The following is a 14,959-nucleotide window of genomic DNA, read 5'->3' on the forward strand; positions in this document are numbered from 1 at the left end:
TGGGGCTGCCCTGGTGGGATGGCCAGAGCTGAAGGAGTGTGGGCCGGGGTAGTCCCAAGACTCTTGGCACAGAGGCCACACTGGCAAGACAGCTGAAGCCAAAGCAGGCACAGGCTGGAGGTGTTCTGGGGCTCTCTGCATTGTGGGCACACTGGGAGGACAGCTGAGGCTGAAGTGTCCCAGGACACTCCACATAAGAGCACCCTGGTGGAGAGGCTAGAGTGGAGGCAAGCACGGGCCAGGGTGTCCCAGGGCGCTCTGCTCCAGCAGTGCCCAGGCAAGTCATCTGGGGCTGAAGTGGTGCAGACGTGGAGTGTTCCAGGGTGCTCGCACCTTTGTCACCTTGGTGAGATGCCTGCAGCTCTAGTGGGCACTGACCAGGGGCGTCCCGCTGTGCACTGCACCGGGGCCACGTTGGTTGGATGTTGGGCTGATGCGGGCTAGGAGCCCAGGGCTCACCGAGGCAGTAGGCAGGCTCGGGCACCCAGATCCTGCTCCCATCCACACTATCAAAATGGAGGGGGATGTAAACCATAGCACTTGCCAGCCTCTCTGACCCAGAGAGTGTTCCAGCAGCTCCCCCACCATTTGGTAGGGTTCTTGGGATGGACCTTTATATTCTAGTTACTATTTTATTTTACTCTTATTATTTTTAAATAGGCTCCGTGCCCAACGTAGGGCTTGAACTCATGACCCTGAGATCAAGAGCCACATGCTCTACTGACTCAGCCAACCAGATGATACTCTTCTAGTTGCTGCTTTATTTTTTTTTAATGTTTATTTATTTTTGAAAGAGAGAGAGACAGACAGACAGAGAACAAATAGGGGAGGGGCAGAGGGAGAGGGAGACCCAGAATCCGAAGGAGGCTCCAGGCTCTGAGCTGTCAGCACAGAGCCCAACACAGGGTTTGAACTCACAAACTGTGAGATCATGACCTGAACCGAAGTCGGAGGCTTAACCGACTGAGCCACCCAGGCACCCCTCTAGTTGCTGTTTTAAACGACTTTTTTTTTTTTCTGTGCCCCAGGGTGTCCAGGGCTCACTGAAGCTGCAGATTGTGCAGCAGGAGCTCTGCTCCTGTCTCAAGGTGGAGGGAGATTGTGAACCACGGCACTCCCCAGCACCCCCAACCTGCACCCCCACCCCCACTCCAGAATGCGGTCCAGCAGCTCCCCAAAGTGTGGCACGGTTCTAGGGCTGAATCCTTTATATTCTAGTTGCTTTTTCAAACCATGGCTTTGGACCTGCTCTTAGTCGCTCTCTACTAGAGAACTACCCCACGGCAGTTCTCAGGGTTCAGGGTGGGGGTTCCCTTCATTACTGTGTGCCTGTCTCTCTCCCTATTCTCAGGGTGGTCTTTCTATATTTTTGCTGTGCAGAAGCTGTTCAGTCAGCCCTCACTTCTTCTTCAGGAGGAATTGCTCTGTAGGTAGGCGTGGATTTGGTGTGTTCGTGGAGGAAGTGAGTTCAAGGTCTTCCTCAGCCACCATCTTGGACTGAAACTCACAAAATAGGTTCTTGACTGAGTTCCTTCTCAGTTTCTTCCCCGCTGTTCTGGAACCATTTAGAATCTATCTTAGATCTGATTCAGGTCCTCAGCAACCAATTTGACCATGTTCACCTAAAGCATTTGTGGATAGCCAAAACACTCTCTGGTAAACTAATATACATCCAAGCAGCATCTTCTGAGTGACTTCAATTACTTATGTATAAAAATATACGTGAAGAGGGTTAGTGACATCTGTAACCCTAAAGAAAAAGCAATTGCCAATTCTCTTATTTTTACCTTGGAATTTTTTATGGGATGATATCATTTTATGTCAAGATTATACTCCAGGAAAATTCCACATTATAGCAAAGAGGGGAATTATTTTTATAGAAATTAATGTGAAAAGTCTAGCTACATTTCCAGACAGCTAGTCCCAAACATTCCGATCTATTACTTATACAGATTGTCCCCAAACTCTTTGAATGACATGATCATTCCTAATTTTAAAACGTGGATTCTGGGGGCCCCTGGGTGGCTCAGTCAGTTAAGCATCTGACTTCAGCTCAGGCCATGATCTCACATCACAGTTCATGAGGTCGAGCCCCACATCCGGCTCACTGCTGTCAGCCTGTCAGTGCAGAGCCTGCTTCGGATCCTCTGTCCGCCTCTCAGTCTGCCTCTCCCCCATTTTCTCTCTCTCTCTCTCTCTCTCTCTCTCTCTCAATAAATAAATAAATAAATAAATAAATAAAACATTAAAATGTTGATTCTGGGCTCAAGAGGAGAGTATACAGATATACTTGGCACTTCCCCAAAGATGACTACTCAAGTGTAGTCTTTGACCAGAGGGAATTAGGCAATAGGTGAGGACACAGCTAAAGTCAAGAGCCAAGGTGGGCACCCCCAGATCCATATCCAGGAGACAGCAGCTGAGTGGGTGCGAGAACATGCAGTTGACAGAGAGTCTCAAGTCCTCCCTCTTTTTTCAAGACAGTGAAGAGTGTCCATTTCTCTCTGCAATAAATCTTAGCCTTGAGAATCTCACAGTAACACATGTAAGCACTACATAACTACAAAATGCATAACTTAGAGCAAAATTATCCTAAATGAACGTGTCAGTGCAAAAGGGAACAGCATAGAAAGGGTCAACATGGAACTCTATAGTTTTGTTCTGTCTTGTTTTAAATAATGCATATGGTTGTGTACAACATATGCATTTGGCCCCTCTGCTGGCCAAAGAGAGAGGGAGTTCAGATGTGTACTACTCGTCAACAGAAAGAAGCCTGCCTGCAACTGAAATTTTGCTTTGGGTGAACTATGTGAGGGCAGCTCAGGGCTGGCTGGGCAGATGCATGAACTGCTAAGGGGAGGTGTGCTCCCGCCCAGTGCCCTGTACTGCAGACACTGGGGCCCAGGCCCATACTCATCGTCACTCATTCAACTTTGCTGAGCATCGACTGAGCTAGGTGCCAGGGTGAAGAGGGGAAACAGTCCCTGCCCTCAAAGAGTTCTTAGTCTATAAGACACTGGCATGGAAAGCATTATAATGCAATATAACATTGTAATAGAGTTGCAGAGGCAGTACAGGGAGGAAGGCATGAGCTGCATTTGAGAAGGGACTCAGGGGGCGCCTGGGTGGCTCAGTCGGTTGAGCGTCCGACTCTTGGTTTCAGCTCAGGTCATAATCTCATGGTTTGTGAATTCAAGCTCCACGTTAGGCTCTGTGCTGACAGCATGGAGCCTGCTTGGGAATCTCTGTCTCCCTCTCTCTGCCCCTCCCCTGCTGGTGCTCTCTCTCTCTCTCTCAAAATAAATAAACATTAAAAAAAATTTATTTTAAAGAGAAGGGAGTCAAGATCACTGGTCAGAGAAGATACCCCATGAGTTTCATAATAAAATTGCCGTATTTGGATAGTACTTTCACTTACATTACTATCTCACTGATGCTCAGAGTGATCCTGTGAGGTACGTTATTATGTTCATCTTACAGACATGGAAAGTAGGCTGCCAGAGGTTGTGACTTACCAAACTTCATGTAGTTAAGTAGAAGATCTGGCTGGAATTCAGTTCTTCGGACTTGAAGCCATGATGTGCAAACCTAACACTCACTGAGCCCTTACTAGGGGTGATGTGCTGGGCCAGGCATTCTGTGGCGTTATTTCATTTAATCTCTGTAGCAATAATTCTGATCACTCCTCATTTTAGAAATGAGAACACCGTGATTTATGGAAGTTAAAGTAACTCATCCAAGTCAAGATTGAATTTAGCTATGACTCAGATCCTGAGCCCCTAACATCTTTACCGCATGATGCTGTTTCCCACCCTTTCTCAAGGAAGGACTTCAATTTTCAATGATCCAAACTGGCTTAGTGCTTAGTGCGGTTGGTACCAGACATACCTGGGCTAGAATCTTATTGGTCATTAACCAGCTCTTGGATCTTATAAAAATTTACTTAACCTCTTAGCTTCACTTTCCCCAATATATGGGGAAATCTATATAAGATTAGGAATTGTATATATCTGGCCACCCTGGTTGTTTTGCTCACAGCATTTTTCCTCATTCTTTTATTTTGCATTTCACCTGATTCGCAATTAATTGCTTCTGTCTGCCTCTACCTGTAGACTCTAAGCTACAGGAGGCCTAAGACTCCCTACACCCATCTTGCTTACCGTTGTACCTCCCACATGTAGCACAGAGCCTGGCACGTGGTGGGTACCCAATAAATACTTGTTCAATAAATAACTCATCCCAGAGGAAAAAGAGACTTCTTTCCCCCCACGCTGTTTCATTATATAGGATTTCCCTGTAAGGATTCTAGTAGAAGTAACAGGGCAATGAGATATTATGAATGACCAGTCCTGGAATATTTAGGACCATCTCCTGCCAAGGGAGGTGAGATGGTGATTGGCAACACTACCAGAATCACAAGTAGGGCCAGCATCACATAGTGCGAAGGGTTCTCCCAGCACGTGGGGTAACGCTCTGCTATTACTGTCTAGAAATTTTTAGTAATTCCTTTTAACAAGCACACTCGTTTTTATTTTGCACACAGTACTACACATTATACAAATGATCCTAGTCACATGCAATGGGCCATAAGGAAGGAGAAAGGGGAACGATGAGGCAACATCTCTACCAAAACAAGGTTGGGGAATGCTGAAAAGTCCAAAACTGTGAACACCATATATGTCTTGAGAAATGCAGTTACGTGCTCAGCTCGTAATGAGATAGACTGATGAGCTCTTTGAAGGCAGAGATAATACCTTATTCAGTGCAGTCTGTAGTTTAAAATGGTGCTGGCATTTTCTTTTAATCAATCTTATTATTTTGAGATCACTGTAAATTCCATCTGCAGTTATAAGAAATAATACAAAGAGATCCAATGTGCCCTTTACTCAGTTTTCCCCAATGCTAAGATCTTGCAAAACTATAGTACAATATCACAACGAAGATCTTGACATCGATGTGGCCCAGACACCCAAATATTTCCATCACTGCAAGGATCCCTCGTGTTGCCCTTTTATAGCTACACCCATTTTTCTCCCACCTCCTTTCCTCCTTAACTCCTGGCAAGCAGAAATCTGTTCTCCAGTTCTATAATTTTGTCATCTCAAGAATATTAAAAAAATAGAATCAAACAGTAACTCTTGTGTGATTTTTTTTAATTTTTTAAGCTTATTTATTTATTTTGAGAGAAATAAAGAGAGAGGGATGGGCTGAGAGAGACGGAGAGAGAGAATCCCAAGCAGGCCCTGCACTGTCAGCTCTGAGCCTGATGCAGGGCTTGAACTCATAACCTGAGCCGAAATCAAGAGTCAGGTGCTTAACTGACTGAACCACCCAGGTTTTTTTAATTCAGCATAATTATCTGCAAATTCAGCCACTTGGGTATATCGATAGCCCATTCCTTTTTATTACTGAGTGGTATAGATATACCACAGTTGAACCATTTACCCATTGGAGGACATCTGCACGTTTCCAGTTTGGGGCTGTTATAAATAAAGCTGCTAAAACCCATGTATGGATTTTATGTAAACAGCAGTCTTCATATCTCTGGGATAAATGCCCAGGAACTCAATCACTGTAGTTGCGTGTGTACGTTTTAAAGATACTGCCACTTCTCACTGAACGCTGCCAGTGTGGTGTTCAGGCATCTCACGGAGGTTGGCCCAGTAGCCTACGTTTACTCTGGGCCCCGTGCCAGGAAGCTGGTCATGATTGTAGGTGTTACTGATCAGAACAGGTCTTTGGTTGATGGACCTTGCACTCAGGTAAGGAGACAGGCTATGCCTTTCAAATGCATGCAGCTCCCTGACTTCATCACCGAGTTCCCTCACAGTGCCCTCCGTAAGTATGTCTGACAAGCCTGGCAGAAGGCAGATATCAATACAAAACGGGCAGCCACAAGACGGACCAAGAAGATTGAAGCCAGAGAAAGGAAAGCCAAGATGACAGATTTTGATCGTTATGAAGTCATGAAGGCAAAGAAAATGAGGAACGGAATAATCAAGCTTGAAGTTAGGAAGCTACAAAAAGCAGCTCTCCTGAAAGCTTCTCCCAAAAAAGGAGCTGCTGCAAAGATTCCAGAAAAAAAAAAAAAAAAAAAAAAGATGGCCGCTGCAGGCAAGAAGGCTCCTGTCCAGAAGCTTCCTGCCCGGAAAGCTGCAAGTCCAGGAGGCGGTGCCTCCAAAGGCTCAGAAGGATCAGAAAACTCCAGCCCAGAAAGCACCTGCTCCGGAGGCAGCTGGCAAGAAATTCTAAAAGCATGAGAGGCTATTATAAATAAGTAATAAATTTTCTTTTGGACAAAAAAAATTGAATAAAGATACTACCAAAGTGTTTTGCAGGGTACTGTATCATTGTTCATTCCTACCTGCAGTGTATGAGTGATCTAGTTTCTCTGCATTCCTGCCAACATTTCATGTTGTCACAGTTTTTAATTTTAGCCATTCTGATAGGTGTATAGTGATAACTCATTGTGGATTTAATTTGCATTTATCTATTGGGTAATGACGTTGAATATCTCTTCATGTGCTTATTTGCCATCTGTATGTCCTCTTTGGTGAAATATTTCTTTGTTGGGGCACCTGGGTGTTTCAGTCGATGTAAGCGTCTGACTCTTGCTTTCGGATTCAGGTCATGATCTCATAGTTTGTGAGATTAAGCCCCATGTAGGGCTCTGTGCTGACAGTGCAGGGCCTGCTTGGGATTCTCTTTCTCTCCCTCTGCCCTCCCCCACTTGCAATCTCTCTCTTTCAAAATAAACAAACATTCAAAAAATACATATATCTCTTCGTGTCTTTTGCCTATTTTCCAATTGGATTGTTTGGTTCTTAGTTTTAAGAGTTCCTTCTATGTTTTGTTGGATATTTGGTTTGCAAATACTGTTTTCCCACTCTGTAGTTTGTCTTTTCATCCTCTTAACAACATCTTTTATGGAGCAAAAGTTTGTAATTCTGATGAAGTCCCATTTATCAATTATTCCCTTTATGGATCATGCTTTGGTGTCAAACATAAGAACTGGCCCTAAACCCCGCACATTTTCTCCTATGTTTTATTCTAAAAGTTGTACAGTTTTCTGTTTTACATCTAAGTTCATGATACAGGTTAATTTTTGTGTAAGGTGTGAGAATGGTTCAAATGGTTGCTTGTTTTGTTTTGTCTATGAATGTCCATTTGCTCCAGCACTGTTTATTGAAAATGCTCTTTCTTCCATTAAATTGCTTCTGTGCCTTTGTCAGCATTTAGTTGGGTATGTTTGAGCGGGTCTTTTCCCAGGTTCTCTGTTCAGTCCATTAATCTCTGTGTCTGTTCCTCCACCACTACCACAGAGTCTTGATTACTGTAGGTCTATGATGAGTCTTGAAAGCAAAAAAAGTGACTCCACTGTACTTCTCCGTCTCAAAATTGTTTTAGCTATTCTAGTTCCTTTGTCTTTCCATATAAATTTTGTTTATTTATTCATTCATTTATTTATTTATTTATTTATTTATTTATTTATTTATTATTTTTAAATAGGCTCCATGCCCAATGTGGGGATTAAACTCCCCACCTTGAGATCAACAGTCCGATGCTCTACTGACTGAGAAACCCAGGAACACCTCCATATAAATTTTAGAATAATTTTATGGTAACTACAAAAAACCTGCTAGGGCTTTTATAGGAATTGTGTTAAGCTGTATATCAATTTGATGAAAATAGACATCTTTTCTATGTTGAACCCCCCAATCCATGAATATGTTTTATCTCTCCATTTATTTAAAAAAAAAAACTTAAAAAGATTTTCTCTCATCAGTGTTGTGTCATTTTTTTCTTTCTTTCTTTTTTCTTTGAGAGAAAGAGAGAGAGTGGGGCAGAGGGACAGAGGGAGAAAAAGAGAGAGAGAGAATCTTAGGCAGGCTCCGTGCTGAGCATGGAGCCCAATGCGGGGCTCAATCCCATGACCCTAGGATCATAACCTGAGCTGAAATCAAGAGCCAGACACTCAAGTGACTGAGCCAACCAGGTGCCCAGTGTTGTATCATTTTAGTCTTACAAGTCCTATACATGTTTTGTTAGATTTATATCTAATTATTTATTTTTCTTGATGATTATAAATAGCATATTATTTTAAATTTCTATGGCCACATGTTCATAGCTAGTAGAGACAAAACAATTACTTTTTGTATGTTTATCTTGTATCCTGTGACCTTGCTATTCTTACAAAAGTAGTTCTAAGTGTTTGTTTTTTTTTTTTTTTTTTTAAGATTCTTTTAGATTTTCTAAATATGTTATCTAAAAATGGGATGGTTTTATTTCTTTGTTTTCATTCTGTATGGTTGTATGCCTTTTACTGCCTTTTTTACTGCCTTATTACACTGGCTGCAAGTTCCAGGGTTATACTCAATAAGAGTGATAAAAGAGGTCATCCTTGCCTTGTTTCCAATTTTAAGAGGAAAGCATTCAGAATTTTGTTAACATTAAGTATAATGTTAGCTGTAGGTTTTTGGTAGAAGCTTTTTATCAAGTTCAGAAAGTTCTCTATTCCTACTTTTCTGAGAGTTTTTATCATAAATGGGTGTTGAATTTTGTCAAATGTTTTCCTGTATCTATTGATATGACTGTGTGATTTTTCTTCTTGAGCCCAATAATATGGCAGAATCCACTGATTGATTTTTTTTTAAGTTTATTATATTGAGAGAGATAGAGACAGAGAACCAGTGGGGGGTGCAGAGAGAGAGAGAGAGAGAGAGAGAGAGGGACAGAAGAGTTGAAGCAGGCTCTGTACTGACAGCAGAGAGCCTGATGGGGGGCTCCAACTCATGAACCATGAGATCATAATCTGAGCCAAAGTCGGATACTTAACCGACTGAGCCACCCTAGGTGCCCCTGATTGATTTTTTTTTAATATTTATTTTTGAGGGGGGTGGGAGAGGCAGAGAGAGAGAGGGAAAGAGAGAATCCCAAGCAGGCTCCACACTGTCAGCACAGAGCCGGGTTCAGGGCTTTATCTCATGAACCAGACATCATGACCCAAATCAAATCAAGAGTTGGACGCTTAACTGACTGAGTCACCCAGGAGCCCCATCCATTGATTGATTTTTAAATATTGAACCAGACTTGCATCCCCGGAATAAATGCCACTTGGGCATGGTGAGTAATACTTTTTTATATATTGCTAGATTCTATTTGCTAATATTTTATTAAGAATTTTTGTGTCTGTATTCATGAGAGTTATGGGTCTGCAGTTTTCTTTTTTTGTATTGCCTTTGTCTGCTTTTGTTATTAGGATAAAACTGACTTTAGAAAATGAATTGGAAAGTGTTCTTCTATTTTCTGGAAGAGATTGTGTAGAACTGGCTTTAATTCTTCTTTACTCACGTGGAGAATTCTCCAGTGAAACCATCTGAACCTGGATATTTCTCTTTTGAAAGCTTTAAAATTATACATTAAATTGCCTTATTGGTTATACGGATATTCAAACTATCTATTTTACATTGGATGAGTTGTAGTAATTTGTGTTTTTGGAGGAAGTGATCTATTTTGTCTAAGTTGTTAAGTTTGTGTAGAGTCTGTGGTATTGCCCTATGATCCTTTCATGTAGTATATGTAGTGATATCTCCTGTTTCATTCCTGACATTGGTAATTTGTATCTTCTCCCTTTTATCTTTGTCAGTCTTGCCAGAAGCATGTCAATTTTAATCTTTTCAAAGGATCAGTTTTTTGTTTAATTGATTTTCTGTTTTCAATTTCATTGATTTCTGCTCGTATCTTTATTATTTCATTCATTCTGCTTGCTTTGTTGTTGTTGTTGTTGTTTTCCCCTAGGTTCTCAAAGTGGGAACTTAGGTCATTCTTTTCCTCTTTTCTAAAGCATACATATAGGGGGCGCCTGGGTGGCTCAGTTAAGTATCCGACTTCCGCTCAGGTCGTGATCACCTGGTTCACGAGTTTGAGCCCTGCATTAGGTTCTGTGCTGACAGCTCAGAACCTGGAGCCTGCTTCAGATTCTGTGTCACCCTCTCTCTCTGCCCCTCCCCCCACTCACACTCTGTCTCTCTTTCTCAAAAATAAGCAGTAAAAATTTTTAAAAAATAATAAACTGTACATTTAGTGCTAAAATTTTCCCTTTCAGCCCTGATTTAGGGTCCCACAAATTTTGATATGTTGTTTTCATTTTCTTTCAGTTCAACATTATTTTTTTATTTCCCTTAAGATTTCATCTTTCACCTATAGATTATTTAGAAAAGTGCTGTTTAGGGGCATCTGGGTGGCTCAGTCAGTTGAGCATCTGACTTCAGCTCAGGTCATGAACTGGCAGTTTGTGAGTTCAAGCCCTGCATCGGGCTCTGTGCTGACAGCTTGAAGCCTGGAGTCTGCTTCAGATTCTGTGTCTCCCTCTCTCTCTGTTCCTTCCCCACTCTCACCATCTCTCTCTCTCTTTCTCTCAAAAATAAAGATTAAAAAAATAATAGAAACGTGCTGTTTAGTGTCAAGGTGTTTGGAGAATTTCCTGTTATCTTTCTGTTATTGACTTCTAGTTTGATTTCATTTTGGTTGGAGAAAACACTGAGATTTCAATTCTTTAAATTTTTTTAAATGTTCATTAATTTTTGAGAGAGACAGATAGAGAAGGAGACAGAGAGAGAGAAAACAAGTGGAAGAGGGGAAGAGAGAGAGGGGAAGAGAGGATCCAAAGTGGGCTCTGCACTGACCAAAGAGAGCCTGATGCAGGGCTTGAACTCACAAACTGTGAGATCATGACCTGAGCCAAAGTCAAGAGTCAGACACTTAACCAGCTGAGCCACCCAGGTGCCTCACCCACGGCCCTTTTAAAAGAATATGTATGCTGCTGTTATTGCATGGAATGTTTGTGTTATTTTTATTTATTTATTTTTTAAGTAAGCTCCATGCCCAACATGGCACTTGAACTCATGACCTTGAGATCAAGAATCACATGCTCCACTGACTTAGCCAGCAAAGTACCCCTGGATGGAATGTTTTTAAAATGTTGGTTAGCTAACTTGACAAATTATATATATGAATAAAAATAAATAAAATGTTGATTAGATCCTGTTGGTTGACAATATTGTTGAGTTCTTCTATATTCTTGCTGATTTTCTGTCTAGTTGTTCTACCCATTGTTGTGAGAGAGGTGTTGAAATCTTCAACTGTGATGGTACATTTGTTGATTTCTATTTCCAGGTCTATCAGCTTTGGTTCACATGCTTTGCAGCACATTTTTTGGTGCATAAACATTTGGGATTGCTATGTCTTCTTGGAGGATTCACTTTTTTAGCATTATGTAACATTCCCCTCTCTGGTAATTTTCTTTACTCCAAAGTCTACTTTAGGGGTGCCAGGGTGGCTCAGTGGGTTGAGTGTCTGACTTTGGCCCAAGTCATGATCTCACTTCTCGTGGGTTCAAACCCCACATCAGGCTCTGCACCGACAGCTCGAAGCTTGGAGCCTGCTTTGGATTCTGTCTCTGTCTCTCTGCCTCTCCCCTGCTCACGCTCTCTCTCTTAAATATAAAATAAAACATTAAAAAAAAATCAAAGTCTACTTTATCTAATATTAATATATCCTGCTTTCCTTTGATTAATGTTTGCAAAACTTTTTCCATCCTTTACTTGGACCCTGCTTATATCATTTGAAGTGAGTATATTGTAGACAGCATACACTAAGCTATGTTTTAAAATCCACTCTGCAAACTCTCTTAATTGATATTCTCAGATCATTTACACTTAATGTAATTATTGATATGGTAAGAATTAATTCTATTGTTTTATTTTTTGTTTTCTGTTTGTTCTGTTTTTCATTACTGTTTTCGTTTTCCTGCCTTCCTATGGATTAAACATTTTTTAGAATTCCATTTTTATGTATCTATACTGTTTCTGAGTGTATCTCTTTGTATATTTTTAAGTGGTTATTCTAAGTCTTACATCATATATACATAACTTATGACAGCCCACTGATGTCATCATTTTACCAATTCGAGTGAAGTACAGATACCTTACCTCCCTCTATGTCCATTTACTCTTCCCATTTTATAATATAATTTTCTTTTTCTTTTTTTTATTTTATTTTATTTATTTATTTATTTATTTATTTATTTATTTATTTATTTATTTATTTTGCTTCATGCCCAGTGCAGAGCCCAGAGCGGGGCTTAAACTCATGACCCTGAGATCAGGACCTGAGCTGAGATCAAGAGTCAGACACTTAATGGGGCACCTGGGTGGCTCAGTTGGTTAAGTATCCAACTTTGGCTCAGGTCATGATCTTGCAGTCTATGAGTTTGAGCCCTGCTTTGGGCTCTGTGCTGACAGCTCAGAGCCTGGAGCCTGCTTCGGATTCTGTGTCTCCCTCTCTCTCCGCCCCTCCCCCTCTTTCACTCTGTCTCTGTCTCTCTCAAAAATGAATAAACACTAAAATAAATATAAAAAATAAATAAAGAGTCAGACACTTAACTGACTGAGCTACCCAGGCACCCCATATAATTTTCTTAAATATTTTATCCACATATATTTAGAACCACAAAAGACTATATTTTAAAAATATTTTTTAAGTTTTATTAAATCCAGTTGACTTTTTAGGTGAGCTGCATGTCCATTATGGGGCTTAAACTCACGACCCTGAGATCAAGAGTGGCACATTCTACCAACTGAGCCAGCCACACACCCCACAAGACTATATATAGCTTTTACTCAAACTGTCAAACATGATTTAGAAAACTTAAGAAAAGCCTATTGTATTTACTCCTGTTTTGCTTACTGTGTTCTTCCTTCTTCCTAATGGTCCCAGGTTCCTTGTTTTATTGTTTCCTTTCTGTTTAGAGAACTTCCTCTATCCATTTTTTTTTAAGTAGGTCTACAGTGACAAACTCTCTAGTTTTCCTTCATCTTAGAATGTCTTGATTGTCCTTCATTGCTGAAGGATATTTTCATTGGGTATAGGATTCTGTGTTGACAGTTATTTTTCCCCCTGTAATTCAAGCTATATTGCTATTTCTTTCCGAACTCCATGGTTTCTGATGAAGAACATGCTGTCATTCAAATTATTTTTCCTCAATAGGCAAGTTGTCATTTTCTCTGGCTGATTTCAAGATTTTTTGTTTTTAGTTTACAGAAGTTAAATTGTGATATTTCTTAGCATGAATTTCTTTGGGTTTATCCTGTTTAAGATTTACTCACTTTCTTGAATCTATAGGCTTTTATGTTTCTTGCCAAATAGGAGAAGTATTCAGCCATTATTTCACCAATTACTTTTTAAGCCTGGCTCTCTTTGTCCTTTCTTCTGATGACACAAACATTAAGTCTTTTGAGATAGTCCCACAGGTCTCTGAGGCTCTGGAGGGTTTTGTTTATTTGGTTTTGGTTTTGTGGGCTTTTTGTTTTTGTTTTGATTTTCAGACCATTTTCTTTTCTCTTGTTTAGATTAGGTAATTTCCATTGTGTTATCTTCCAGTTCAGTGATTATTTTCCCCATCATTTTCATTCTGTTGTTGAACCCATCCACTGAGATATTTATTTCAGTTATTACATTTTTCTGTTGAAAACTTTCCATTTGGGTCTTCTTTTTTTTGTTTTGTTTTCTGTTAAGTCTATCTTCCCACTTGTTTAAAGCTTGTAATTGCTTGCTGAAAACTTTTTATCATTGCTGATTTTAAATCTTTGTCAGAGAATTCTAACACCTCTATCATCTTGGTGTTGGTGTCTATTGATAGCCTTTTCATTCACTTTGAGATCTCGCAGTTCTTGGTAAGTTAAGTGATTTTTCAACTGAAGCTGGACATCTTTCTATTACGAGACTGTGGATTTTATTTAAACTTTCTACTCTAATTGGCTTTTTTTGACATCAGTGCAGCAGGGGAGGATGGAGGTAGAAGTCCAGTTTCCCCACTTAGTTCCCATTAACACCCAGGGGTGGGGGTGGGAGCTCCCTACATGGTCTCCACTGACACTGCAGTGAGGGCACCTTCATCATTATGGAGTGATGGTGAAAGTCCTGACTCTCCACTAGCCTCCTCCAACACCAGCCCAGCAGGGAGAGAGAGGAGGGTTGCCTCAATACTTGGGTTGGAGTGGATGTCCAGACCTTGTCATGGTCCTGTCTTACACAACAGGGTTAAGGGAACTCATTATCAGCCAGAAGGGAGGAATGTTCCAACTCCTTAATTGACCTACACCACACTAGCATGGGTGTTGGGGCACCTGGTTAAAAACCTGCAAGCTGTACAGACCAGCTGCCCATTCAACTTTGCTGGCATAGGTGGGAATGGGGCCACATTTTTTTCTGTGTTGTTTGAATGGAGTAAAGCAGTTATTGTCTAAAAGTTTTCTCTTTGCTAGTGAAAACAGCCTTGTTTCTTCTCTTTTTTAATATTTATTCATTTTTGAGAGAGAGGGAGAGAGAGAGAGGCAGAGCATAAGCAGGGGAGGGGCAGAGACAGGGGGAGACACAGAATCTGAAGCAGGCTCCAGGCTCTGAGCTGTCAGCACAGAGCCTGATGCAGGACTCAAACCCATGAACCACGAGACCATGACCTGAGTGGAAGTTGGACACTTAACCGACTGAGCCACCCAGGTGCCCCTCTTTCTTTCTTATTTGTCTGTACTCACTGTTATTTCTGGTTGCCAGATTCTTCAGCTCCAAGTATGGGATAGAGGAGGTAAGAAGAAAACCCAGGGAACCTCACTACCATGTCATTCCTCAAGTCCTGAGGTCCCTAACTGGTCCGCCTTCTTCTTTCCATCTCTTGGGAGTCTTATTATTTAAACAAACAAACAAACAATGTGTGTGTGTGTGTGTGTGTGTGTGTGTGTGTGTGTGTATAAAATATCCTGGGGGCTCCTGGGTGGCTCAAGCACTTAATCATCTGACTCTTGATATCGGCTCAGGTCATGATCTCATGGTTCTTGGGATGAACCCCAGCATGGGACTCTGTGCTGACAGTGCAGAGACTGCTTGGGATTCTCTCTCTCCC

At 41.1% G+C, this 14,959-nt stretch overlaps 1 pseudogene; it reads left to right on the top strand.

Moving 5' to 3' along the window:
- The first annotated feature begins 4,609 nt into the window (after nt 1-4,609).
- Nucleotides 4,610-6,252, top strand: LOC101098553 (annotated as a pseudogene).
- The last annotated feature ends 8,707 nt before the right edge of the window (nt 6,253-14,959 follow it).

This window comes from Felis catus, chromosome B4 (assembly GCF_018350175.1).
Source record: "Felis catus isolate Fca126 chromosome B4, F.catus_Fca126_mat1.0, whole genome shotgun sequence".
NCBI lineage: Eukaryota > Metazoa > Chordata > Mammalia > Carnivora > Felidae > Felis > Felis catus.